Source organism: Penaeus japonicus, unplaced genomic scaffold (genome assembly GCF_977035675.1).
Source record: "Penaeus japonicus unplaced genomic scaffold, GWHDUDI00000001_assembly GWHDUDI00000031, whole genome shotgun sequence".
NCBI lineage: Eukaryota > Metazoa > Arthropoda > Malacostraca > Decapoda > Penaeidae > Penaeus > Penaeus japonicus.
In genome coordinates, this window is record NW_028234433.1 from 26,256,873 (window position 1) to 26,281,167 (window position 24,295).

Genomic DNA, 24,295 nt, shown 5'->3' on the forward strand with positions numbered 1-24,295 from the left:
GCCCTCGTTTGCTGTGGCAGCCGAGGTCAGGGGTCAACTCGCTGTGGTGGTTAACCTTTGCTGTTGATTGCTAAAGGAGGAGAGGAGTTGTTGATGGTATGCTGTGTATTTTAGAGCAGCTGCTTCCTTCCGCGGGATGGAGGGAAAGAGGGAGGGAGGAAGTTTGGAGGGAGGGAGATGGAGCGGCGTGTAGGCCTACATGTTTTTGATTTTTATATTCTTTTTGGAATTGTTGTGTTATTTTATCTGAGTGTTTATTTATTTATTTTGTTGATAGGGAGCTCACTTTGATTTTTTTTCTTGATGATTGATGATTTCCTTTCTCTTAATGATGTCTTATTTGTCATTAAAGATACTAGAATAAATAAAAAATCGCTTTTATTGTGACTAGAAATAACCCGACGATAGACACCCTCCTCCCCTCTACCCCCCCCCACCTCACCCCCCCTCCAATCACGAAATTTCACAGGGCGACGTGACAGCGACATTTCGCAAAGGAAGGCCGAGGTTTTGTCCGTGACGCCTGGATGTCACGCCTTGATGTCACGTCGAGTGTCAAGCCAAGTGTCATGCCGTGCCAATCGCTGTGTCAGGCTTATTTGAGTGTCACGTCGAATGTCAACCCGAGGGACAAGCCAGAGTATCGCTGATCAGAGTGTCATTCTGAGTGTCACATCGAGTGTAGTTCCGAGTGTCATTCGAGTGCCATGTCATGTTCTTGGCCCAAGGTTGTCCGTCCCTGTCTGTAAGGGCCAAGTCCTCTCTGTCGCCTCGAGCGTGAACCTGCCGTAACGGTCCTCCTCGCCCTGAACCCTGCGCTTAATTGCACTCGGGCTCCGGAGGGCTGAGGCTCCAGAAATCATTTGCATAATGACTCAGCTCCTATGTGTTTCTGGATTTGTGTCTCGGGGTTTTCTTCTTCTTTTTTCGTTTCTTCTTTTTCTTTCTATCTTTCTTTCTCTTTATCTCTCTCTCTCTCTATCTCTATTTCTATTTCTATCTCTATCTCTATTTCCTTATCTCTCTCTATCTATCTGTCTATCTATCTATCTCCTTATCTCTCTCTCTCTATCTATCTATCTATCTATCTATCTATCTATCTCCCTCCCTCTCTCCCTCCCTCCCTCCCTCCCTCCCTCTCTCCCCTTCCCCTTCGCCCTCTCCCTCCCCCTATCCCTCCCCCTATCTCTCACAAGCGACGTATTTACCTAAGCGTGACATGGCAACTAGCCTCTATCCCGGGATGGTCTTGCAGATGAGATGAGCGTGACGTTTCAATAAATTGGGTTGCATGCAAGGAATCATCATGAGAATATTGTTCGTTTCGTTCGTAGCTTTGATGGAATCTTCATGGAAATATTTCTTGTCATTGTTTGCTTAAGGATTTAAGTTATGAGATTTTTTTTTTAAGAAGAGTATTGTGAAGTAGTTTTTGTTTTATTATCATTATCATCATCATCATCTTCATCTTCATCTTCATCATTATTGTAATCATTATTAATATTAATAATGTTGTTGTTATTATTATCTCCATTTTATCAATGTTTCAGTTTCATTTTATTAATGTTTCTTTCCTTCTCATCATTGCTATTATGTTTCATGTTTAACTCATGTTTTATCTTTCTCTACTTCCAGGTAAGGAATCAAGAACACTCCAGGTGTGATACGAGAGAAAAAAACAACTGAACCATTGTCTGGTATGTTGCGAACCACATATGATGAGTTATTAATGACGGCATATTAGGTAAGTCGTAAGTCGTATGTTTAGTTCGGAGACTTCGATGCTCTGGTATAAAATAATCCAAATACGTATTAGTTTGTTTTCCATTCGCTAAAGTGGTTAAGGAATTTATGAAAGCGTTTTAGTGTTTTAGCGATTTTGTAAAGATTCTCGTGGTCAGAAAATACGAGGATTTTGTTCAATACAGGAAACCCATATCCGTGTGAAAAAGGAATCAATATCTTCTATTTGATTTATAAGTAAAAAAAAAAACTGGATACCTGACGGAGAACCAGAGGACTCGAAGGCTGTAATTTCCTCCTCAAACGAAACGCCAGTCGACTCGCATCTAAACCGCAAATACCGAAAATTTATTGATTGTAAAATATTTCCCTTGTTAACGTTATCGTATACACCCCATCGAGTTACGGGGTCGGACGCCAGTCAGTCACTCGGACGGGGGGCGCTGTCCGAGCTGTCTTCTTTTCCCATAGTTGCCGGAGGAAAATGCCCTACTCTCTTTCTCTTTCTCTTTATTTTCTTTTCTCTCTTTCTCTTTCTTTCTCTCTTTCTTTCTCTCTCCTTCACTCCCCCCCCCTCTCTCTCTCTCTCTCTCTCTCTCTCTCTCTCTCTCTCTCTCTCTCTCTCTCTCTCTCTCTCTCTCTCTCTCTCTCTCTCTCTCTCTCTCTCTCTCTCTCTCTCTCTCTCTCTCTCACTCTCTCTCTCACTCTCTCTTTTCTCTCTCTTTCTCTCTCTTTCTCTCTCTCTCTTTCTTTTTTACTCTCTTCTTCACTCCCTCCCTCCCTCCCTCCCTCCTTCTCTCCCTCCCTCTCCCTCTCTTCCTCCCTCCCTCCCTCTCTCCCTTCCTCCCACCCTCTCCCTCTCTCCGGCCGGGGGGGAGGGGGGGGAGGTGTCCGTGCTCGCTTCTTTTTCCCATAGACGTCGGTGGTGAACGCCGTACTTAAGACATCGAGGTGATTGGTGGTTCACGCTCGGCTGCTGTTAAGGGTCAGTCTTCCCTTGCCGTTTCCCAGCGGAACCGACTTTATTGACCGCCGTCTCCTGTATGATGATGATGTTTTTTTTTTTTTTTTTTTTTTTTTTTTTGTCCGTAACGAGCCTTGTCATGAGTTGCAGAAATGTTGATTTGTGTTGTGTCGTACGCAATGCTTCGAAAGCGTATTGTTGTGGTGAAGGAGTTTTGTGATTGTCTGGTTAGTTGTGCATTTTTCTCGGAATTGTTTATGTAGAGGGATTCATTAGATCCCTTTTTTATATGTGGCATAGATAGCGTTATGTGCCTGCCTCTCGTCTAACGCCTCCCCCCCCCTCCCCCACCAATATGACTAGGTGGCCATGCGAGCGTAAACATATCTCCGCTCGTTAAAGATTCTTGTGTGAAACCTTTAAGTGTTTACGATTTTTTTTTCCATGTATTGCTGCATCCACTTCCCACGTTCTAAATATGTATGGTGGTCTGGGAAATAGAATTGTGTTCCGTGTATGGAGATGGATGCTGGTTTTGATGGTGTCTCGGTCATATCGATTTGTTTTGGTTGATGACACGTCTAGTACGCGTTTTGCTATTCATTCATTCTGTTTTGATTTCTGTGATGGGTTTGGAGTGACGTTGTTCGTTCTGTGATTTTTTGTTTCTCCCTCTCTTCCTTCTTTCTCTCTCTCTCTCTCTTCTCTCTCTCTCTCTCTCTCTCTCTCTCTCTCTCTCTCTCTCTCTCTCTCTCTCTCTCTCTCTCTCTCTCTCTCTCTCTCTCTCGCTCTCTCTGTCTCTCTCACTCTCTCTCTTCTTCTCTCTCCCTCCCTCCCTCCCTTCCTCCCTTCCTCCCTGCCCCTCCCCACTTTCTTCTCTTTCCCCCCTTCTTCTCTTCCCCCCTCCCTCCCTTTCTCCCTCTCCCATAGCAAATGGTATGATAACATAATGGCTTAAGAAATACTCGTGAAATCGACCCAGTGCGGCTTCCGAACATCATTAGCATCAAATGATCGAAACGGATTGTTCCAGTTATTACTCCTCTCCCGTCTCTCTGTCTCTCTTAGTCTCTGTCTATCTATCTTTCTATATTTCTGTCTGTTTTTCTCTCCCTCTATTCGTCCCTCTCCCTCTCCCTATTTCCTACGCTTTCTATCGTCTTCTCTCCTTCCATTCCTCTCTCCTTGCCTTTCTATCCCTTTTTCCTTCTCATTCAGGCGTTTCCATCCCCTCCTTTCTTACTCTCTCTCACATTATTTTCTATTTTCCTTTTTTTTTCTCCCATCTTTATAACAATCACCCATTGTGCAAGTAGCGCATAAGAGTCGCACTAGGTTGAGCATCAGTAGCGAGAGAGAGAGAGAGAGAGAGAGAGAGAGAGAGAGAGAGAGAGAGAGAGAGAGAGAGAGAGAGAGAGAGAGATACACAAAGAGAAAGAAAGATACAAAGAGGGAGAGAGAGATACAGAGAAAGAGAGAGAGATACAGAGAAAGAGAGAGAGACACAGAGAAAGAGAGAGAGACACACACACACTAAGAGAGACAGAGAGAAAACAAGAGAGAACGAGAGACAGACAGAGATAAAGAGATATCAAACAAGAAAGAGCGAGAGACAGACAGACAGACAGAGAGAGAGAGAGAGAGAGAAATCAAACAAGACAGAGAGCCAAATAGAGAGAGAGAAGTGGGTAAGGAAAAAAAAAAGGCGAATGGAATGCGTATTAATATGTCTCGTACGGTGTATGTGTGTACGTACTCGACCCCTGTAACTAACTGTCTGCAGTGAAGCGTGCGGCAGGGAGGTGGTTCAGCTCACAAGTCCAGGCCACAAGACACTGCCGGAGACACTGATTATTCTTAACCATACAACCCCTTGAACTCATGCGCTACTGCTGCAGGTGCGTTTGTGGTTGTATAGCGAGTCGGTGTTTACCCAGGTTAATTTTGGGTGGGTGGGTGGGGAGGGGTGGGGGAGGGAGGGAAGGGGGGGTTTATGAGTTCTTTCCCTTTGTTGACATTTGCGTTGGCGGAAATGAAGGAGAAAAATACGGTATATTCGTTTTCTTTTTGAGAAAGGAGGAAGGCGATTGGCGAGCTGTCCTGCAGGTCAATATACCCGTTTTCTAAATTTATATATCTCAATAAAAGATAAACACAGCAACACGATATATTAATTTCTCAAGAAAAAACACAAACATAACAACAAAAACATCTTTTCGGGAAAAAAAAAACATATGAAAAAAACACTTCAGCTAACGGGTCTTTGGCCGATCCGAACACCGAAACACACGCTATGTTGCAGAAGACTCCTTCGCGTTCGCATTGCAATCCGTCGTGCAAGGCAGCAATAAATACCCGAAGCGCACGTAGAGTACTTCAGGGTGTACTTCGCTATTTGTCAGGCAGGAGGCAGTCATGTGGCGCGGCCATCTGGTGCTGCTCCGTGTCATGGCGTTCTGACAACAACTCCAAACAGTGTCATGTCTTGTTCGGTGGCGGTGACGGAGGCGGCGTGACGAGCTTCCGCTTCGTCAAGTTTTGTCATAATTGATCGTGTGTTGTTTTTAGTTATTTTTTATTCCGTTCCGCCCTCTCTCCCTTCTCTTCTCTTCTGCTTCTTCTCTTTCTCTCTTTTTTCTTCTCTCTTTTCTTTTTTCTTCTCTCTTCTCTCTTCTCTCTGTCTCTCCCTCTCTCCTCATCTCCCTCTTTCTTTCTTCCTCTTTCTTTCTTTCTCTCTCCTTCGGTCTCTCCCTCTCCCTCCCACTCCTACTCCCACTCCCTCCCACTCCCACACCCTCCCACTCCCTCTCCCCAAACCTTGCGGTCTGCACATGTAAATGGCCAGACCAAAACATGCCAAGAAAGCAGTCGTTCGTCGGTACAGTTAGCAATACGTCGTCGCGACAAGATGGCGTTACGAGCGGGAGCAAGGTTGCGTTCTTACGTAGCCTCTGAATGTGCAAGTGCAAGTACTGGAGTGCACGAGCTCGTATCTGGACGGAGTTGTCAAGTTTTTTTTTTTTATGTCTGCACTTTTGGGAGTACGGATGACGTACTGTAATAGTCTTTTATTTTTAGAGGGAAATTTACCGTGTCCTTGTGAGACAGTCTTGTTCGCGCATCGAATCACATTTGGGAAAGACTTTTTTGACTATGACGAGTTTATTGAGTGATTACAAGTGATTACGTACATCTCAAAAGGATGAGGTAACATAGGTTATCCTCACCCCAATTTTAGTCCCTCTTTGGGCTCACATATGGAAAGAGAAAGTGGATTTATGATGATTCGTTATCTTAATCCCCCTGGTAAAGGGGTCGTTCTTAAAATAACACCGACGTCGCTCTCGGGCCACAAGAAAGCTGATGGAGTGAGCAGGAAGCAGGCAGCAGGCAAGGGCCCCGCCTCAAGGCTGTCCGAAGAAAAAGGTCCACGGCCTGGTATACACAGCGGGACAAATAATGGCACTTCACGGGAGAACAAGTGTGTACTTTAAGGACAGGTGGAATTCCCGTTAATGTGGAGGGTGTGGGGGTGGTGGGTGGAGGTGGGCTGGGTGGTGGGATGGGGGGGTTATAGGGACGTTAGGAATTATTGTTTTCTTTTCTTTTGTCTGTTTTTTTTTGTGTGATTGCGTGCCTGGGAGATCCTTCAGGGCGGATTGGGTTTCGGCTCATTTCCTCATTAAGTGCCGTAGGTTTCGGAGGCGGAGAAGTGGGTTGCTTCGTTTGGCTGTTGCTCTTGCTTTTAATGTTGTTTTTTTCTATTCTTTATATCTTTCTCTCTCTCTCTCTCTCTCTCTCTCTCTCTCTCTCTCTCTCTCTCTCTCTCTCTCTCTCTCTCTCTCTCTCTCTCTCTCTCTCTCTCCCCCTCTCCCTCACTCCTTCCTTCCTTCCCTCTTTCCCTCCCCTATTCCCTCCCTCCCTCCCTCAATTCTCCTATGCCTCAATCCACAGGTGTTAGACGAAGCATATCACCGCTTATGTGATAGGCCTGGATTTCGGTGTGAAGACGTTAGAAGCGTGACAAACAAATTCCCCATTAGGCCGTGAGAGCCGAAGAACCGCTCAGCTCGAATAATTCTAGGGAAGCACGAAGAACAGTACTATGATATCCTGAAGTCAAAATCATTTTGTTTTACTTACTTCTTTTTTTTGTTAATGGTGATGTAGAGAGCAGTCTGATTCCGGTGATTTTTAGAAAAATTCTTGTGTATTTTCAATTTGTTTTGGGGTTTTGATTGTTATGTTATGTTGGCTTTTCTTTTTTCTTTTCTTTTTTCTTCTTTTTTTTTGGGGGGGAGGGGAGGGGGCGGGGTTCCTTTTAAAGGAAGAACATGTGTTACCAGCTGTTCGCTCGGTGTTGCTAACGTGTTATCAACGTGTTATTACCATCATCGTGTGCTTGAGGGTTGGGCGCACTGTGGGAAAGCGAAGTTGAAATCGTCTGCTAATACAAAAATTACTTGCTCTATTATGGTTTTCCCGTTCTTTATAGAATGGTTTCAAAATGGTTTCTTCGGCGAAACGATTAGATTTTAGCTAACAAAGGCCCTTGAGGCGTTGAGCAACTTTGGCTGCTTCGAATGTGATTTTTTTTTCTTTCTTTTTTTTTTTGGCGCGCACGGAATATACCTTTGTGCTCGTTTTCCCTTTCTTTCTTTCTTTCTTTAAATCTTTCTTCTTTGTGATTTGCGTTGGATATTTTGGAGTATTAATTAATGTAAAGACCTTGAGAAATGGCTTATCGGATAAATGACGCATGTATTTCCTTCTTTTCTTATTTTATTTCAGCGCAGCCATCATAGTTTCTTGGTGTGTGTTTATATATATGGATCGTGTGTGTGCGTGGCCAGTACCTGAAGGTCGACCTCTGCGTGACTGCCCTTTCTATTCTTGCGTCAGTATATTCCTCTTTTTTTTCTCTTTTTCGTTTCTCTCTCTCTCTCTCTTTCTTTCTCATATTCTCTCTCTCCCTCTCACAGATTAGCTCTTTCTCTCTCTTTCTTTCTCATATTCTCTCTCTCATGTTCTCTCTGTCTCATATTCTTTCTGTCTCTCATATTCTCTCTTTCTCTCATATTCTCCCTCTCTCTCTCATATTCTCCCTCTCTCTTATATTCTCTCCTCCTCTCTCATATTCTCTCTTCCTCTCTCATATTCTCTCTTCCTCTCTCATATTCTTTCTTCCTCTCTCTCTCTCTCTCTCTCTCTCTCTCTCTCTCTCTCTCTCTCTCTCTCTCTCTCTCTCTCTCTCTCCCACACTTTACTTCATATGAAGCGCAGGTCATTTATTTCTGGAACAAATAAATATTAGCATTCATTCATCTCATCTCTATGTATTTATTTATTATTTGTCTGTGGCGCGAAGAAAGATTTCGTTTGTTCTTTGTCATCCTGAACTAACAGTTATCGTAGTATGAGTACATAAAACCATGTACGCATTATTTGTATTTTCACCTTGACTTTATAAATAAAATGTTTTTCATCCATTATTTTTTTTTCATGTTAAAGGAGTAAACAATAGCCCCATTTTGGCGACGTTAGTGTAGGTCGGTGCCGGTAGAGGGCAGCAGCGCCGGCAGCCTTCATGTCGTGACCGGATTAAGATAACAATCGATTCTAGAGGTAGCCGATAGTTCACAGCTAGACTTGGGTCTGCGTAGGCCTAGTCACGCCCGCGGATTGACTGATAGCCCCGGAAATTAAAGAGACGGACATGAGTGGCTGTTCAGCCTAGGATTAATGAATGTTTCTTTGTTTGTTTGTCTATTCGTATGTCTGTATATGTATATATATATATATATATATATATATATATATATATATATATGTGTGTGTGTATATGTAGATATATATATATATATATATATATATATATATATATGTGTGTGTGTGTGTGTGTGTGTGTGTGTGTGTATGTATGTATGTATGTATGTATGTATGTATGTAGATATATATATCTATATATATATATATATATATATATATATATATATATTATATATGTGTGTGTATGTGTTTTTATGCATGCAAATATACAGAAATAAAACCATATCATGAGTTTCACGGAATATTCCCATATGTATTATCCTGACACGTTTCAATACCCCGAAATTGCGTATTATTAAACACACAATGAAAGTCTATAATTATTTAATCATAAAAAAAGGTGTGTCCTCATTATCTGACCCTCTGGATGCACTTCCGCCAGGGCAGCTGACAGGGATCTTCCTCGCACGTGGAGTTGTAGTTTGAGAGTTTGAACACCTTTGTCATGGCTGGGTGCTCTCTTTCTCTCGCTCCTTCTTTCGCTCTCTCTCTCTCTCTATCTATCTATCTATCTATCTATCTCTCTTTCTCTCTCTCTCACTATCTATCTTTCTCTCTCTCGCTATCTATATTTCTCTCTCTCGCTATCTATATTTCTCTCTCTTTCTCTCTCTCTCACTATCTATCTTTCTCTCTCTCGCTATCTATATTTCTCTCTCTTTCTCTCTCTCTCACTATCTATCTTTCTCTCTCTCGCTATCTATATTTCTCTCTCTATCTCTTTCTCTCTATCTATCTTTCTCTCTCTCTCTCTCTCTCTCTCTCTCTCTCTCTCTCTCTCTCTCTCTCTCTCTCTCTCTCTCTCTCTCTCTCTCTCTCGTGTCCTCTGGGATGTAGCGCTAGAAGGAGGGAGGAGGAGGGAGGGAAAGAGGTAGGGCTGGAGGAGGGGGAGGGAGGAAAAGTGAGGGTAGGAGAAGGGGGTAGGACAAGGAGAAGGGTTGGAAGGGAAATAGAGGGCAGGGAAAGGGGAGGGAGGGAGAAAGGGGTAGAGAAGGAGGAGGAAAGGGATGATAGGGATAGGGAAAGGGGTAGAGGAAGGGATGGTAGGGAAAGAGAGGGCAGGGGGAGGAGGAGTGAGAAAAAGGGAAAGAGCAAGTGGAGGGAAGGAAAGAGAAGGGCAGAAGAAGGAGGAGAGGGGTCGCTACGAGGAGAGTGTAAACAAAGTTGATGTTTTTTTTCTTTTCTTTTCTTTTTTCTTTTTTTTCTTTTCTTTTCTTTCTTTGTTTCGATGATGATTTAGCGTTTGTTTGCTTTCGTAACGTTTCTTGACTCGTCTGATCGTTTTGTTCCACGAATTAATTTGCCGATTGCAAGAGTTGATGATCTCAAAGTTAAGTCACCGCGGCCGTTACCGATGAACGAATGTTTATCTACGGCGAGCGAATTAACACACGATCTCTTTCAAAAGACGTATTGTTTTAATATCATGAGTCATGGCTTCATGCGATGGGTCAGCCATAACAGTTGATATGCATGATTTATTCCAATAAATATTTGGCCTCGAAGGATTATTTTTTTAACGTGTATCAACAGGATTATGTGTTCGAAAAGCAGTCCGAAAGGTCAGCATCAAAAACAGCTGATAAAGGTCAATAAAGCGGGTTGGAATGCAACGTAGAAAAGTTTTTTTTTAAGTTATCCATCCAGATTTTTTTTTTTTTTTCAATCGGGTATTCGAATGCTACTGGAACCCTTTTAATTAAACAGGTTTGCGTCCGCCCTAGATTAATAAAAGAGCAAATAGAATAACGATTACAATTTTATCTCCTCCCCCCCTCCTAGATTCGAATTCCAACGAATTGTTATCATTTATATACCATGTTATTATTGGGGGGGGGGAAGGGGGAGATCCACCATCCCTCTATGTGTATTTAGTGTAACAGCAGAATTGCCGAGCCGCCACCAGCGTTTCTACCGGAAGTGAGGGAGCCTGAAGAGAGAATGGGGGGTAGGAGGGTAGGGGGGTACGAGGGAAGTAGGGGGGGAGGAAGGGAGGGATATGTATGAGGCAAGGGAAGGGAGGGGGGGAGTAGGGGAGTAGTAGGGGAGTGTATGAGGGGAGAGTGACGCTTTTGTGACGCGGCTGGCTGTTGTTGTTTCTGGATAGAGGTGTGTGGATATGATATGCGGTGACACTGAGAGAGAGAAAGAGAGAAAGAGACAGATGAAATAAAGGAAGAGAGAGAGAGAGAGAGAGAGAGAGAGAGAGAGAGAGAGAGAGAGAGAGAGAGAGAGACTGAGACAGATACAAAGAGACAGAGAGAAAAGAGAGGGAGGGAAAAGGAGATGAGCAGTAATTAATCTACCGAGATAGGGGAAACAGATAGAGCGAGAGAGACGACGAGGTAGAGAGAGAGAAAGAGAGAGAGAAATTGAGACAGATACAGAGAGACAGAGAGAAAAGAGAGGGAGGGAAAGGGAGATGAGCAGTAATTAATCTACCGAGATGAGGAAACAGATAGAGCGAGAGAGACGACGAGGTAGAGAGAGAGAGAGAGAGAGAGAGAGAGGGAAACAGATAGAGTGAGAGAGACGACGAGGTAGAGAGAGAGAAAGAGAGAGAGAGAGAGAGAGAGAGAGAGAGAGAGGGAAACAGATAGAGTGAGAGAGACGACGAGGGAGAGAGAGAGAGAGAGAGAGAGAGAGAGAGAGAGAGAGAGAGAGAGAGAAACTGAGACAGATAAATAAGACAGAGAGAAAAGAGAGGGAGGAAAAGGGAGATGAGCAGTGATTAATCTACCGAGATAGGAAAACAGATAGAGCGAGAGAGACAGTAAATAAGAGAAAGAGAGAGAGAGACGACGACGAGGTACAGAGAGACAGAGACAGAGAGAATCAGAGAGGAAGTGGAAGTGGAAGTTATAAAAGTTGATGGACGAGGAAGGAGCCCAAAGGAAAAAATAAGACGAAGCAGCAAGAAGCGATCGCCAAAGGTAGTAATTAAAGACCACATGGCCTATATGTGACTCCGGCCAATCATCTGCGGGTTGATGCTCACAGCTGGGGTTCGTTGACATAGACGGAGAGGCCTAAAGAAGATGTTGCTCTGTTTGCTCTTCTTTTTTCTTTTTTTTATTGATTGATTTAAGGTATTCGGGTGATTTCTTTATCTTGTTCTGTTTCGTTTTTTTATTAATTGTGTGTTGTGTTTTAGTTTATCTTGTTTGTTCATTACATATATGTATATATATACATACATATATATATATATATATATATATATATATATATATATATATAAATATTTATATATATATATATGTACATATATATTTTCTTCTTCATCTTCTTCTTCATATTATTATTATTATTATTATTATTATTATTATTATTATTCACCTTCTTTTTTACTGTATATTGATTTAGCTTGGAATATATCGGAAATATAGATACATCCGGGAATGGCAGTCAAGTAATTCAGAGATAAGATATAGTTATGGAAACGTCGGGATGCACACGCGCTGTAAAATGACTGCCTACTCGCACATATTCTTTCCGTAAAACAACATTAATCTTATCTTATCAGTCTGAATCACCAAAATCGCCCGTGTATGAGGTGTTAATCCACGCCGTCTGGGGAGGAATTGAACGTCGAAAATCTTATCAGCTGATCCCGTTCTTTATTTAGGGGACCTGTGGGAATCCGGAGAGGGAGAGAGGGAGGGGGAGGGAGAGAGAGAGAGAGGGAGAGGAAGAGCAAGAGGGAGAGAGAGAGAGAGAGGGAGGGACGGAGAGAGAGAGAGAATGGGGAGGTAGAGAGAGAGAGAGAGAGAATGGGGAGGGAGGGAGAGAGAGAGAGAGAGAGAGAGAGAGAGAGAGAGAGAGAGAGAGAGAGAGAGAGAGAGAGAGAGAGAGAGAGAGAGAGAGAGAATGGGGAGGTAGATAGAGAAAGAGAGAGAGAGAGAGAGAGAGAGAGAGAATAGGGGAGGGGGAGATAGATAGATAGATAGAGAGATGGAGAAAAGGCGGAGAGATATATAGAGAGAGGAAGGGGGAGAACGGTAGAAAAAGAAAAGAAAGAAAGAGCAACAGAAAAAGAGACAGACAGAAAAAAGACAGACAGACAGAATGAATGAACCGAGGTACACTCTACACACGCAGCGATAAGCCGAGGCTGAGGTGGATAAACAGGAACAAGATAGAGATCTACAGGCTGTTTTTTTCTTTTTTTTTTAGTTTCCTGGTGAACTCGCGGACCCAGAGAGGGATTGAGATACACGGGAGAGAAAAAGGGGATAATCTGGTGGAAGTCCGCTTCTATAGCAGTGGTTTTTAAGATTTTTGTTGCTAGATGGGCTGGGTTCTTTGTGTGTGTGTGTGTGTGTGTGTGTGTGTGTGTGTGATGAATTGCATTATGTGAATTTTTGGTTTTGGCAGTTACGTTTATATGATAACATTTAGAAATACTGACTACTATCTTACCATAAAAAATGTCTGTTTCATTTTTTTTTTCTAAGAATGCCTTCATGACGTATAGTTCTCTGATATTACGACATTATATCAAAATTATATCAAACTACAATTTCGTTGCCTGTGAGACACCCCCCCTCCTCTCCTTCCCCCCTACACACACCAGAAGGAGGAAGTCCCAGGTTGTAGCCGCAGAGGGTCCTCACCTGCGACTTGCGATTAGTATAAACTACTGGTTAGTGAGGTACTGCTACGGGGAGGGAGGGGGAGGGGGGTATGAAGCGATACCGGGGACTTGATGGGGAGGGGGGGGGGAGGGGGTATGGAGTGATACCGGCGACTTGATGGGGAGGGGGAGGGGGTAGGGGTGGAGGAGGGAGGGGGGTGAGATCAGGAGAGAGAGAGTATGATAGATCCTGTCCTCTCGTGTAAGAGAAGGTGGGAGGTGGAGGAGGAGGAGGAGGAGGAGGAGGAAAAGGGTGGGGAAGGGGGTATGGGGGAAGGGGGGAGAGGAAGGTACGCAAGACAAAGGAAAACACAAGAAGGATAGGAAGTCGGTGCGTGTTGTTACCTAACGGTCGCCGCTTGAGTTTTGAAAGGGGGTGCGGGGGGGGGGGGGGCAAGGAGGGACTTGTGACTCGGTTTCTGAATGAAAACTACTTTTGTTGTCATGTCAAGTCTGTTGATGTTGGTTTATCATTGTCGTAATTGTCGTTTTTACCCTTATTATGGTTGGTTGGTTTTTGTTGTAGCTGTTTTGTTCTAATTATAATCATTATGATTAGTAGTAGTAATAGTAATATTATTATCATCATCATTACTTTTGTTATTATTACTGCCACTAAAACTACTATAACCATTACCATTACCACCTACTACTGCTACTACTACTACTACTACTACTATAACTATAACTATAACTACGACTACGCCCACCACTCCTACTATACATAAAACATTCGATTTTATCCAAGCCTTCAAGATCAACAAACAAACCAGAAACAGAAACACCCCCATCTCAAAAATTATCCGAATCAACAAAATCAAAAACACAGTAGCTACTATAAAGCTATAGACATCATCATCACAACTATAACTACAGCTAATGGAGACTTATCTGTATCCTTGGATAATTAGATTGAGACAAGGAGGGAGGATGGCACCATATGGGCGTCACTACACCCTGACGTTACTAAGGAAACCCCTGTTATCCGTTACGGTTGTTAGGGAGAGAGGAATTCCTGGGCGAGGTTGACCACATGGGAGATATATTGTGTGAAAAAAAAGGAAGAGGAATTGTTTGTGTTTACGTGTGTGTTTCTTTGACGTCATTTGCGGCTGAGGAGAAGAGGAAAATAAGAATTGATTGGGAGCTTCATTGGTCGTGGTCGGTTTTACATTCCTTTGGGGTGGGAGAAGGGGGTGGTCTCCTTTTTTTTCTTCTTCTTTTTTCTTCTTTTATTTTTTTTCGTCTTCTCTTTTCCTCTCTTTTCCATCTTTCTCTTGGATTCATTTTCGCTTTCTCCTTTTTCCCTCTCTTTTTTCTTCTCTTTCCTCTCTTGTTTTGTTTTTTCTTGATTTTCCCCTTATGTCTTTTTTCCTTCTCTTTTCTCTCTCTATTCCCCCACTTTTCTCTCTCTTTTCCCTTCTTTCTTCTTCCTCCTCCTCTTCGTTTGTGTCTATGTCTCTCTACCTTTTCTATTTCTTTTTCCCTTCCACTCCACTTTACGTCATCTTTTCCTTTTCCATCTGTTTCACCCTCTCTCTCTCTCTCTCTCTCTCTCTCTCTCTCTCTCTCTCTCTCTCTCTCTCTCTCTCTCTCTCTCTCTCTCTCTCTCTCTTTCTCTCTCGTTCTTTCACATCCGGCTCCTACACATAGTGTATCATGTGGTATGGTAGAGTAGGGGAGGAGAGGAGAGGGGGAACGGGAAGGGGGGGACGATACTTTATTCTATGGACGAAATAGGAAGTTATTGCATGGTCGTGTGTGTGTGTATGTGTGTGTGTGTGTGTGTGTTTGTGTATGTGTGTGTGAGTATGTAAGTGTGAAACGGGGGATAATAAGTAGGTATACGAAAGAGGGAAAGAGAAAGGAAGGAAGGAAGGAAAGAAGAACGAGAGAAAAAAAAAGAATTTACGAGGAGGTAAAGGGAATCTTCCTGGATCCTCTGGTGTTGTGTTGTTTTTTTGTTTTCCTTCACGCTGGAAGGGGGAACATATGGCACTCGCAGGGGAAAAATTTATGGAAGAGCTCTCGTAAAAATTATCGTTTTTTTTATTTTTTTTATCGCGATTATATGAAGATTGGAAGAATTTGTGGTGTTACTTACGTCATGGTTGCTTTTACGTTGTCATTACGGCATCTGAAGAAAGTGTTCTTGTTTTTTTTTTTTTTTTTTTTTCATATAAGATGCGATGACGGTGGCGGTACGAGAATTGCATACATGTCATTACGGATTTTGTAATAATGGTGATTTTGTAATATTTTGACATTTTTACTTTTGTTTTATTGTAATTACGATAGCGGCGATGATGGAGCGACGCTTTTAGTGGTTTAGTGATATTTGGTCATTCTTTATTTTTTTATTATATAGTAAAAAAATAACAAAACAAAAAGAAAAACAAATAAATAGATAAAAATAAAATAAATAAAATAAAAATAAATAGATTAAAAATAAAATAGATAAGATAAAGATAAATAGATAAAAAATAAATAAAATAAAAATAAATAGATAAAAACAATAGAAATAAATAAATAAATAAATAAATAAACAGCATCTGCTGGTACAAATTAAGCCAAGAAGAAGGTTTTAAATTGCCGCTCATATCCGGTCCCGTAAAACCATGAGGTCCTTTTGTCTGGTCATTAGGTGACCTGGCTCGACCTGACCTCGGCCAGCGACGGGGCTAGCTCAGTCTCAAGTTGACAGTGACCGCGTGAACACATCTTTGGAGTCTTAGTTGATGTTGCCCCGGTATGCCAGGTCAGAGGTTGTCTTCCAGTCTTTTTTTTATTTTTTATTTGTTTTGTTTTTGTTTTGTTTTGTTTTGAGTGATTGCTTTGATTTTTGTAATGTCGTTTGAAGTGTTAGGGTATTCGAGTATTTGTTTTGTTGGGTGGAAATAACTTGAGGTGTTGATGTGTTCGAATGTTCTTATATTGAGTGAGAATTGTTGAGGGATAGGCACGTGGGAGTAGTTATAATCATCACAAGCTCACAATTAATTAATTTATATTAATGATTATATTGAATTTAATTCGTAGAATGGTAGTTACAATACTAAGATAGCCAGTCGCTTTGCAATCAAAAGATTTAAGATACGCGATATAAAAAGTAAAAAAAAAAAAAAGTACCACAGATGGGCGTACTACAAGAGGTCAACGGACGGGCGCACTAAAAGCAAAAGTACGTGTGAGAGCTTGATTAGCATTTCCCGAATTTAATTATAGTCAATTCCCATGTCATAAAACAGGATAAAAATGCCTGCCCCTCCCCCCTCTATAAAAAAAAACCGCTTAAATCTTGCAATAATCGTTATTTTATGATATTACGGTAGCAACAACCATGCAATGTCCATCCGCGGCATAATTGAAAATATCTGCGGTATGAATAAGAAAGCACTATACTTAAGCGAATTCCTTAAACCGCAGCGAGTACAGTGTTCCGTAAACTTGACCGCAATTACCTAGAGTATAACTTGAAAATTGCCTTAGACGGATGATAAAGGTAAATATACTAAGTAAACACGATTAATGTTATAGCATGGCGTTACGCGTTGTTAGTCGGGTAACGGAAAAGGGAGACACTTATATAAAAGAGAGCATTCACATAACAGGTAGCATTGCATCCGAATAGCATTCTTTCAATTGATGATTATAGTGAGTTCTGTAGTGCAGACGATTCGACTGTTTTCAGATGGCGGGGATCATGAAAGGTTCGAGTGGCGTTCATGTAGTGTTCACTTTGGATAATGCTTGCATAGCACTTTTTCATATACCGTTCGCAAGCAAGGCGTTACATAGCGTTCTTGTTGCATTAGCGTAGTATTCCTAAAGTATTCGGCGAGTATTTCGATAGCGTTCATAAAGCGTTCAATTGATGTTGCGTTCTCATAGCGTTCACATTGGGCAATATTCTCTGGGCTTCTTGAAAACTTCTTGTGTCTTGGTGGAAGATATTATGTACTTTTTTGGTGTTTTTGTGTGCTGCACTTCCTCCACCTCTCTCCTCTCTCTCTCTCTCTCTCTCTCTCTCTCTCTCTCTCTCTCTCTCTCTCTCTCTCTCTCTCTCTCTCTCTCTCTCTCTCTCTCCCCCCGCGTCCTTGTTTCATAAATTATATGGCTTGTGGTTCTCTATCCCCACCCTCTACTTTTTTTCTCATGCTTATTTTCTCTTTCTTTCTTTCTCTCTCTTTATCTCTCTCTCTCTCTCTCTCTCTCTCTCTTTCTCTCTTTCTCTCTCTCTCTCTCTCTCTCTCTCTCTCTCTCTCTCTCTCTCTCTCTTTCTCTCTTCCCCCCCCCACATACATAACATCTTCAAGTTTATTATATATATTTTAGATACTAGCTATTACTTTTACCTCCTACTTACCTCCGCCCCCGCCCCCCCGCCCCCCATTCTCTCTCTCTCTCTCTCTCTCTCTCTCTCTCTCTCTCTCTCTCTCTCTCTCTCTCTCTCTCTCCCCCCCCCCGAGACGTCCGGGCAGCTGCAACAAGGGGGTATTATCCGCGCACAGAAATGGCATCCCAGGTGACCAGAGGCAGGTGTGTTCACGCTCCGCCGGCCACGTGCTCTGCAGGCTTTCGAGGGGGGGAGGGAGGGGGGGAGGGGGGAGGTGAAGAGGGGTTATACAGGGGGCGGGGGGAGAGGGGGGGAAGAGGGGTTATACATGGGGGCGGGGGGGAGGGAGAGGGGTTATACAGGGGGGGAGAGGGGGGAAGAGGGGTTATACAGGGGGCGGGGAGAGGGGGGGAAGAGGGGTTATACAGGGGGAGGGGGAAGAGGGGTTATACAGGGGGGGGGGGGAGAGGGGAAGAGGGGTTATACAGGGGGAGGGGAGAGGGGAAGAGGGGTTCAGGACGAGGGGGGAGAAGGAGGGATAACGGGGGGAGGAGGAGGGTGGTAGAGGGGTTCAGGACGAGGGGGGAGAAGGAGGGATAACGGGGGGAGGTGGGGTGGGTTGGTGGGGAGGGGGTGAAGGGAAGGAAGGGTCGCGGGTATGACTCACTCTCGAGTCGTCCGGCGGTGCGTCCTGGCGACTCCTGTTTCTGTGACGTTGATGTTGCCAGATTCACGGGATTGTGACGGGTGTTGTTATCGATGCGATGTCTGGTCATTCTTATTTTGGTTATGTCGGTAGAGAAAATGTGGTATAATACAGCCACGATAAGAGTGGAATGAAAGATGGTAGAGAAAGAAACTATGCACAAAGTAAAAGAAATAAAATCACGTATCTTGCAAGGAACCATTTTTTTTCGTATGTATTCTTTCTCTCTTCGTGTGTTTCTGAGCAACGTTGTTTATTTCCTTTCTTTTCTTTACTTTTCTTACTTACCTTACGTAAAATAATCCCACATCTTACTTCCTATTTTCTTAACGTGAATACCCTCACATCATCATAATTTCCTTTTCTTCTTCCACTTTCTTATTCCTCTCTCGCTCTCCTTTCTTACATTTACTGCCTTTTCCTTCCACTCGCGACGACTTAGGAGCGGGTTGGTGGCGATGGTCTCCGCTGGACCGACCGACATTCCCCAGGACATTGGTTCAGGCTGATGGAGGGCAGACGCCGCTCTGGGCCATTGCTGCCGTTTTTTGTTTTTTTTCTCTCTCTCTCTTTCTGTCTGTCTCTCCCTTTCTCTCTCTCTCTCTCTCTCTCTCTCTCTCTCTCTCTCTCTCTCTCTCTCTCTCTCTCTCTCTCTCTCTCTTTTTTTTTTTCCCTTTTGCTTCGTTTTTTTTTTCTTTTCGTTTTTTTTAGGAGGGGGGACTTTTTCTTTTTTTCTTTCTTTTACTTTTTTTTCTTTGGTTCTTCTTTGATTATGTTTTTTTCTCTTCTTTTTTTTCTTTCTATATTTTTTTGCAACTTGCGGCTCTGTTTAAACGAGAGGAGCGAGTACGGAGTCTCGTAATTGTTGCACGACGTTGTTCCTTGCCATTTGCAACCGCTAGAGGAAAGTTCTCTCGCACGTATCGACGTATGTGATTATGTTCATTTATTTTGTGTCTGTTATTTGATAATTTGGCAGTCATATCGCTTATCAGACCAATGACAAGACTGCGAACTATCTGCATAGTATCCAGTAGTAATACCTATATTATTATTATTTATTTTCTTGTCTAATCATCGTTAATCGAGTGTATTATCTCACTATTGATCAAATTAGATGATATATACACAGTGACCGATACAGTACACGAAGCCCATTCCGTTTCTTCAAGGCTATTAGACTAATTAGAAAGAGATTGATAGATAGATGGATAGATGGATGGATAGATAGTCCGTGACCATCGATGAAGGACGAAGCGGATGTATTGCCATGTGGACATCCAGCTGGCGTCCATCGATGTCGACCATCTGTCACGCGCCTGTCAAGATGTCACGGCGTGCTCTCTCGTATTTAGCGGGTTGTTCGATGAGTGATGATGTAGGGACTCGTTTTTCGTTTTTTTTTTCTTCTTCTCCTTCTTCTTTTTCTTCTTCTTCTTCTTCTTCTTCTTCTTCTTCTTCTTCTTCTTCTTCTTCTTCTTCTTCTTCTTCTTCTTCTTCTTGATGGTAGTTGTCCTTTTTTTTTTTTTTTTTTTCTCTTTTTTTTTTTTCTTTTTTTTTGTGGTGGATGGATAAGGTGTAGTAAAATGTTAGGTCTTTGGTGTACAACCTTGGGTCGACTTGGGTCACGTGTCGCAATTAGAGGTAATAGAGTGATAAGCAGAAATCGAGTCACTTTTTTAAAAGCTTTTTTTTTTTTTAAACAGGGATGATTATAATGAGTATGATATTTCGATCCAAATGTAAATCTTGAATCATCAGTGTAATAATTGCCATGAAGCTGGACATGTATTACTGCAATGCAATAAGTAGAATGAAAAAAAAATGAACATGTATTACTGGCGGCAAGATCTTGAATCATCAGCGTCTGCTACATGTAATACATCCGAACACGCATTGTTATCAACCAAGATGTATTACTAGTGCAATAACATATAAAACAGTTGCACATGCATTACTGACGATGGAATTCAGCAATCAGGCTTTCAATCTTGAGACGAAAGAAAAGGACTCCAGTGGTTCGAGTAAGCCTCCCGCACCAGCACCCAGAGCGGCGAGGTTCGTTGCCCAAGCCAGATGGTTCAACAGCTCCAAAATATCTCCCTCTCTGCGCCTGCCTGCTCACCCGTGCTGTTCTTGGACGGGAACAGGAACTTGTGTTCTTTTTTCTGCTCTTTCTCTTTCTCTTTTTTTTTACTTTTTCTCGTTTTATTTCTTTCTCTCTTTTTTTTTATTCCTTTCTGTCTCAAATTATCTATGTATCTGTCTGTCTGTCTCTATCTATGTATCTATCTTTATATCTTTCTCTGTCTCTCTTTTTCTTTTTCTTTTTCTCGCTTTTTCCTCCTCTCCCTGTCCCTTCCCCTCTCCCATCTCCCTTATCCCCTCTCTCCCTCTCCCATCTCGATTATCCCCTCTCTCCCTCTCCCCTCTTCTCCTTCCTTCCCTCTCTCCCTCCCTCCCTCCATCCCTGCCTTTCCTAAACAGCTTCACCACTTCGGTAAACGTTATGTGAACAAACAATTTTTTTCAAAATGTTTATGAACAAACGAGTTGTCGTTTTTACTATTTCTACGTTTGCATTTGAATTCCGTCCGGTTGAAGGATAGTGTTTATTTAATGATTTTTTTTTTTAGTGATTTACATTATACGTTTTTATTTTAACTGGAAAATTCCCCTTTCCTGCCATTATTAGTATAACAATACTGCATGGCTTGTACAACGCACTTCCTGGCCCTCTTTCATTAAGAGTGTGTACCGTTGCATTTTATACTCGCGTGGAACATGGAAATTGCAATGCCTAGAGTTCCGTGTGCCTTTGTACAACCGCGTGTGGCAACTTGCACAACTACATATGTATTTATATATATTTTTTATATACAGTTCGTTTGAATAAAAGTTTCTCTGAATTGAAGGATTGTCGTTCATATTATCTTTATCTTGCTTGTGCAATATGAAATCCACCCGTTGTTTTAGCCGTTTATGTAGGGTATAGTATTGCATAATTATGGTATTAAGTACTTTGTACTCTAACTAAGCACTTTGTACCCATGGTAAGTACTATATAACTATACTAAGTACCGTATCCCTATACTTAACGTAATCCATCCAACTCAGAGGTAAAAAATCAGCTTAGGTGTCACCTGAACCCCAGACGGGACAGGCCACGAGGGTGTAGGGTAAGGGGTGGGGTAGGGGGTAAGAGGGGGTAGGGGGAGGGGGGGTATCACTCAGACCTCGAGACGCGAGGACGAGAAAGTTTTCCTCCGTTTCGTCCCGCGTGTGGTCTGTCTGTCCGCCTGATGGCTTTGGGAAGGTTGGTGTTTCGGCGACTTAGTTGAAGGTTGGTGTTTCACAGATCGGAGACTCTCTCGCCAGTTGGTCGGAGGAGAAGCAAAGGGGGAGGAGTCGGTGTTTTTGTGTGTGCGCTTCGTGTTCGTTCTGTTTGTTTTTCGGTGCGTTCTGGGCTGGTCGTGTCGTGTCGTGGTAGAGAGAGGTCGGGGATGTGGAGTGTTACGTATGTGTGTAGTTTTTTTTTCTCTCTAAGTAAGGGTCGTGTGAGTTTATCTCATGGTTTTAGTATGTAGTATTTTTTTTTTTTTTACTATAACATGAGGTAAGTTTATGGCTCTGGAAGTCCATGAAAGTGAATTGCTAAATTTTAACAGCCGACATTTTTAATTAGATAAAGTGTTTTTCAATCTCATTATAATTCTGTTTTCGAGTGGATTTAATACGTGCGTGATATAATTTCGTAAATAACGGGAGCATCTATATTTTCATATATATATATATGTATATATATATATATATATATATATATATATATATATATATATATATTGTAATGATAATGTAAGGACCCGCGGAAATGTGTTTTGATTGAAAATGAATTTTCGATACATTATTAATGGTTGTTCTAGTGATACATCAATCTTAAGCACTTTGTCTCCTGCGAGTGGACGCGCGGTGGCACCAGCTGTTGGAAGGACAGTGACACCAGCTGTTTAAGGGAACAGTGACCGACGGAAGCGCAGTGACACCAGCTGTTTTTGAGGGAACAGTGACCGACGGAAGCACAGTGACACCAGCTGTTTTAAGGGAACAGTGACCGATGAAAAGAAGGTGTCACCAGCTGTTGGAAGGACAGTGACACCAGCTGTTTTTGAGGGAACAGTGACCGATGAAAAGAAGGTGTCACCAGCTGTTGGAAGGACAGTGACACCAGCTGTTTTGAGGGAACAGTGACCGATGAAAAGAAGGTGTCACCAGCTGTTGGAAGGAGACTGCGGTCAACGACGAAGGCCGTAAAGAGTGTGATGGTCAGCTCTGGCTCTAATTACCCCGGACAAATGACACGCTTAATGAGGTATGAAGGCGCGGGTCTCAAGTCATTGCGGTCATTACGGGGCGGACTCGCACGGCTCATCAGGGTCGGGTGATGGCGCTAGTTCCTGCTCGGTTGTGGGGTTCGATTTCCTGATAAGTAGAGAGGTGAGAGGGAGAGGAAAGAGAGGGAAGGTGTGGGGGTGGGAGTGGGAGTAGGAGGGAAGGTGGGGGTGGGAGTGGGAGTGGGAGTAGGAGGAAAGGTGTGGGTGGGAGAGGAGGTGAGAGTGGGAGAGGGAGTTGGAGAAGGAGTGGGAGTAGGAGTAGGAGAGGCAGTAGGAGGGAATGTGGGGGTGGGAGAGGAGGTGGGAGTGGGAGTAGGAGGGAAGGTGGGGGTGGGAGTGGGAGAGGAGGAGGGAGTGGGAAAGGAAGAGTGAGTAGGAGAGGAGATGGGAGTGGGAGAGGAAGAGGGAGAGGTAGTGGGAAAGAGAAAGAGATATATAGAGAGAAAAGATAGAGAGGAGGAGGATGTTAGAGAAAGAGGGAGAAGCGGGATGAAAAATTATTCACGATGATGAAGAACTATGGGAAGGAGAGAGAGAGAGACAGAGAGACAGAGAGAGAAAGTAAGTGAGAGAGAGAGAGAGAGAATGAGAGAGAGTGTAAGAGAGATATTTTTAAAAAGTGAACACATTCACTTTCTCCTCTTGATTAAGTGACCATCGTTCACTTAGCACTCGGAGGAAAGAGATCGCCATCGCCACATGGCCCTTAAGGGGGAAATCTACGCAGACCACCTGGGACTTTCTACGTGTTTCACGGTGGATCCCCTCCCCCCCATCTCTCTCTTTCTGTCTTTATATCTTTTTTTTTTTCTTTTTCTCTTTCTATCTGTATTTCTGTCTTTATTTTTTTGTCTGTTTTTTTTTTTTGTCTTTCTCTTTCTTTCTATATCTGTCTCTCTATTTCTATATCTATCTATTTCTTTTTCTTTCTATCTCTCTCTCTTTCTATTTATCTTTCTCACTCTCTCTATCTATCTATCTCTCCTTCTCTCTCTCTCTCTCTCTCTCTCTCTCTCTCTCTCTCTCTCTCTCTCTCTCCTTCTCTCTCTTTCTCTTTCTCGTCTTTTCTCTTCTCCATCCATCCATCTATCCATCCATCCCTCCCTATATCTATCCTTACATCCATCCACCTACTTACCCTCACTCCCTCCCCCACTCCCTTCCTCCCTCCCTCCCCTCCCCCACTCCCCTCCCCCCTCCTATTGACCTTCAGGAGGAAAGTGCATGACGCATGGCGCCGGCACGACCTTGGCGGCGGCGGTCATGGCCTCAGGTGGCCCTGCGTGGCTTGGAAAAAAAAGACGAATAAATTTTAAATTGTAATTGTTGTTATTCCTGTTGTTTTTGTTGTTATTATCGCTGTCGTTGTTATCTTTGTTGTTGGTTTTGTTGTTGTTGTTGTCATTGTTATATTTCTTGGGTGTTTATTGTTTTGTTTTCGTTTTTTTTTTTTTTTTTTTTTTTTTTGGGGGGGGCGTGTGTGTGTTTGCGTTTGCGTGTTTGCGTTTGCGTATGTGTTTGTTTTACGTTATTTTATTTACCGGAATTTCCACATCCATCGATAAGTAATTTACCGCCTTAATCTTAATCGAAGAAGACCATTGAAAGACGATCTGATTTCATCAAAGAAAAAAAAATGCATGACGAATCTGATGTTATTTTATTTCGCTTATACAACCCCATGACCTTG

The 24,295-nt window shown here is 42.7% G+C and overlaps 1 protein-coding gene across 5 annotated transcripts in view; it reads left to right on the forward strand.

The window, feature by feature from the left end:
• Window positions 1–24,295, forward strand: part of LOC122245981 (uncharacterized) — a 269,082-nt gene that overhangs the window by 203,654 nt on the left and 41,133 nt on the right. The gene's annotated exons all lie outside the window — the stretch shown is intronic.